Here is a 5,184-nt window from a genome sequence, read left to right on the forward strand (position 1 = left end):
CTCTTAATTTTTGAGTGTGAGCTCAAAGGTGTCTGTGGCCTCTTTTTGTGCTCATCCTTTTAGCGATTTGGGGTGAATCTGTCTTTTTATAAATATTTATGGATCAGCATTTCAAGCTCTTGCTTTATTCTTGTTCTTACATTTTCATGTTTCATATTTATTTATTTCATCTATTTTCCACCTTTTTCTCCAATGAGCTCAAGGTGGTGTACGTGGTTCTTCTCCGCCCCCCCCCCCCCATTTAATCCCCTATGAGGTACGCTGGCCTGAGAGGTGACAACTAGCCCCAGATCTCCCAGTGACCTACATGGCTGAGTTTTGAACCCTGGTGTCTCCCAGTTCCTAGTCTGATACTCTAAGCACTGCACCACACTGTCTCCTGTTATTTCTATCCGGAAACTGCAAGTTGCTTTGAGACACCTTTATGCAAAAAGTGATGAATAATTATAATGAATGGCAGTGCAAATCTGTAAATTAACAGCAATACATAAATAAATATCAGCCATGAGTAAACAGAGCATAGAGACCCATGTGAAGCAGATGTGGGACAGATACTGACTCTGCGGAAGTACAGGTTCTCTCTGCCACTAGAGATCTTTATAAAGCCCACTCCATTACTAGGCTTATGAAGTGAATTTGACTAGCCTCTGTGATTCATTCCATCTGTTGCTGGGCGAGCCAGCCCCTGCCACCTAGCGCAGCCTGAATCCAGATGCAACAGCTATTAATCTTCTAGAGACCTGTAAAGTGAGGCTGAATTTAAAAGGAAGAGGCATGTTACCGGGGCTGTGTGATGTGCGTAACAAGTATAGATTTCCAGCACCAATCCAACCCCCCCACCCCATTGTCTGCATTAAAATTGCAGCTTTCTCTGGCATCAAAATTGTTTTGGCTGTTTACAAGCAATCAGGTCAATGTTTATTCCAATTCTCAAGCTTTGGAATCTGCAAATTGCAATTATATCATGCAGCAGGGCGGAGGGAGGGAGGGAGAGCCCTCCTATTTCGTGCACACAACATGAAGCCTATAAATATTTGATCATTTGTTTACCGAAAGAAGTATGGAGCGATGGTAGCAATGTCTTCGAAACTCTCTAGGGCAGTTTCCAACCTAGCCTCTTCCCTATGCTTCCCTATCATATCCATTGCCCTTGACCTATGATCATTACAGCAATGCCACTCTCGGCTACCCGAATAGGGAGGAGAGAGGGACAGGGGAAAATGTGTTTGAATTTTAATGAGCAACTGCTTCGTTCACACTTCTCCAAAAGCAACACACAAATCAAAGCACAGCTATTCTTACAAACCGGTCACACACAAAAATTGAAAACCGCATCGTTCACACTTTCCAAAAGCCAATGCACCAATCAAAACACAGCTATTCTTACCATATTACTAAAATACAGTGGTACCTCTGGTTACGTACTTAATTCGTTCCGGAGGTCTGTTCTTAACCTGAAACTGTTCTTAACCTGAAGCACCACTTTAGCTAATGGGGCCTCCCGCTGCCGCCGTGCCGCTGGAGCACGATTTCTGTTCTCATCCTGAAGCAAAGTTCTTAACCTGAGGTAATATTTCTGGGTTAGCGAAGTCTGTAACCTGAAGTGTATGTAACCCCAGGTACCTGTATTGAAAATCAATTTTTAATTTTTTTTTTGGCAAAAAAACAACCCCACAACCTTTCTCTGGAAATCACACTTCTTCAGGTTTTCTGATGCAGCTCTCCAACCAAACAATGTGTCCCAAAATGCATATCTTATGGGGAATTGTACACATAAATGCACAAAATATGCAGAAATTGCTTGAAAAGTTATGTATATTAGTCAGAACACTGTACCAAAATGTCTTTTTAGGAGAAATTCTCAGCAAAAGGCTGCAGAGTTTGCATGAGGATTAAAAAAAAAATGCTGCTGAAGGAAAGGGGAGCTCCAAAGAATCTCCAAACAACTCTCAGAACCATTAATAAACTACAGTTCTCAGGGTTCTTTAGAGGAAACCATGATTGTTTAAAATGGTATCATGGTGCTTTAAGTGCACAGTGTGGCCTTAGGCAGCACACAGAGGCATGGTTTTCCCAACTAGGTGAGTTGATTTACATGTCTCTCTCAATTACAGTAATTATTGGCATATATATATATATATGTATATATATATATACACACACACACACACACACACACACACACACACACACACACAGTGGTACCTCAGGTTAAGTATTTAATTCGTTCCGGAGGTCTGTTCTTAACCTGAAGCACCACTTTAGCTAATGGGGCCTCCTGCTGCTGCCGCACTGCTGGAGCACAATTTCTGTTCTTATCCTGAAGCAAAGTTCTTAACCTGAAGCACTATTTCTGGGTTAGTGGAGTGTGTAACCTGAAGCGCATGTAACCTGAAACATATGTAACCTGAGGTACCACTGTGTGTGTGTGTGTGTGTGTGTGTGTGTGTATGTGTATGTATTTTCATATATATATATATATATATATATACACACACACACACATATATATATATATATATATATATATATATATATATATATATATTCAGGGGGTCTGCGTGTCATCTTTTCCTCTTTTTGGTTAGGACATGCTACCCTTTGCAATACAGCTTTGCTTCTTTCCTTGAGCCAGCCATCATTTCTTACTTTGCATTTTTACCCACGAGCTTAAACTCTCCCTACAGAAACGCCCTAAGTTTGCGGTCTATACATCTATGCTCATTGAAATACAAATAGGTCTTTTCTGGCCCATAGAGACTATGTAACAACTAATGCATCTAAAGCAGCCACCCAGATTAGATCTCTATATACTAAGAATCAGGCTCAGTGAAGATAGCTTTGAGACTCTTTCAAATGAAAGTCCTCCCCCTTCTTTTGGTGGGCATCTCTTTAGGCTCCCGTAGGGATTTTTTGAAACTGGATTCTATCCAAACGCGATTCCTTAGAGCCATCCTTAGGATTCCCCCCTCGGTAGCGGGTGCGGTTATGAGATTAGAGGTCGGCTGGCAAGCTCTGCGGTATGTGGCCTTGAAGACGAAGCTCTGGCTATGGCTCAAGCTTTGTTTTAAACCAGTGGGTATTGCCCCCTTGATATTGAGGGATGATTTCCAATCATCGTGGGAAAGGGAGGTCATCAACGAGGTTCAATCCTGCGGATTGTCTCACCTTTACTTTGAGTCTATGACGTACAATCAAGCTAGAGCTGTGATCTCCCGGGGACTGAGTGACATTGCCAGACAAGAGGACATAGCCCAGGTAAAACCAGGGATGTTTCTAGGGGACCAGATTTATTGGACCATACCAGCCCCCTACCTTGCAGAATCCACTATGTGGAATACCACAGACTTCTTACAGCGGCTAGATTAAATGTCCTTGACTCTGCGATATTGTGGGGAAGGTACAGGGGAGTACCATACGCCCAGAGAACCTGTCATTGTGCCATGGGTGTGGTTGAGTCCACCGAACACATTCTCTTTACATGCCCTTCTTATGCAGAGCTTAGACAAAATTTTATAGACCCACTCCTATGTCAATTTAGCTTCCTACCCGGAGAAAACCAGGTTTTACACTTGCTGAATAATGTCACTAGAGCTATACCTTCCTTGGTGGCCAAATTTCTTTTTTTAGCTTTTAAGCGTTGCAAGACTATAATTGACTGTATTGATATGGGGCTATCTGTTTAGCCCATTTTAGTGTTGGCTAAGTTCTAGGGACGCAGGTGGCGCTGTGGGTTAAAGCCTCAGCGCCTAGGACTTGCCGATCGAAAGGTTGGCGGTTCGAATCCCTGCGGCGGGGTGCGCTCCTGCTGCTCGGTCCCAGCGCCTGCCAACCTAGCAGTTCGAAAGCACCTCCGGGTGCAAATAGATAAATAGGGACCGCTTACCAGCGGGAAGGTAAACGGCGTTTCCGTGTGCGGCTCTGGCTTGCCAGAGCAGCGATGTCACGCTGGCCACGTGACCCGGAAGTGTCTCCGGACAGCGCTGGCCCCTGGCCTCTTGAGTGAGATGGGCACACAACCCCAGAGTCTGTCAAGACTGGCCCGTATGGGCAGGGGTACCTTTACCTTTAAGTTCTAAAATCTTCCTGGATGTTTTAACTGTGTATTGACAAATGTACTTTTTTCTGACTGACGGTCGAATAAAAGGTTGATGATGATGATGATGATGATGATGCTCATTGAAATTAAAACAAGGGAGAACCACGCACATCATTAAATATTAATGAATTAGCTGGGAAGAAAATGAGCCCCTTTTCAAGAAAGGAAAGTCTTTCTGGGTACCTCAGCCCAAATGATGAGGACTAGTGGCCTCATCAGTAGAGGTTCCCCACCCCCATCCCAGACATTGTCATGTTATTGTTGCAGCAATCGGTTTTCCAAGCCCTAGGAAAACACCCACCCACACAGGAAGGCATTTCATGGTTGCATACAGAACTACAAACAGGTGTTGCCATCTGTCTGGAGGTAATTAAGAATGTCTTGCTTTGATGAATGTCTCCTGATCACAGCAAGGGGGTGGGATCTTAAAATGAATAAAATGCTATCTCCTTTACAGAGTGGGCAAGGACTTGAGTAAAGCAAAAAGCAAACATATTTTGCGTTGTCTTGGTGTGTTTCCCACCAGTCCGCCTCCATTTTCTCCTTAGTCTTCCCAGATGATGAATGTGATTTGCTACAGTCCTGTATAAGGTGGGGAGAGGCTGCAGGCTACTGCCAAAATCTATTTGGGCAGCATGTTAGGATTCAAGGCAGGCCAAAAAATCCCCCTGCCCCATACACACATATGGGGAACAATTTCTTTTGGCTATCACCCCCTTATTAATTGGCCATTTTCATATATATTTAATTTACATATATATTTAATTTAATAGCACTGTGGTCACTGCTCCCAGTTGTCTGTATCCTGCCTATGTAAGGGTAGTCAAAGTCACCCATCATGTCAACACCTCCTCTTTTGGATGCTTCTGTGATTTCATTCTTCATCTCAAGATCTCTCTGCAAATGTCTGAAAAGAGCTGGGATAGAAAATATCACCTCCGTCCTATCAGCAGCAGATTTTTATTTCCATTGTTGCACTGTTCGCACAAGTTGTTTTTGTATAGGACACTATACACTGTGTATGAGTGGGGGGGCGTGCGCACACACACACACACACAAGAAATTTGTTTTACTATCAGCCAGCC

At 43.5% G+C, this 5,184-nt stretch overlaps 1 long non-coding RNA gene across 1 annotated transcript; it reads left to right on the top strand.

The window, feature by feature from the left end:
• Positions 1-3,338: 3,338 nt before the first annotated feature.
• On the top strand, positions 3,339-4,159 carry LOC310850145. The gene is made up of 2 exons (XR_014567238.1): positions 3,339-3,697; positions 4,074-4,159. It is a non-coding gene; the product is annotated as an uncharacterized lncRNA (long non-coding RNA).
• The last annotated feature ends 1,025 nt before the right edge of the window (positions 4,160-5,184 follow it).

Source organism: Podarcis gaigeae, assembly GCF_964106915.1.
Source record: "Podarcis gaigeae genome assembly, chromosome: 8".
Classification (NCBI taxonomy): domain Eukaryota; kingdom Metazoa; phylum Chordata; class Lepidosauria; order Squamata; family Lacertidae; genus Podarcis; species Podarcis gaigeae.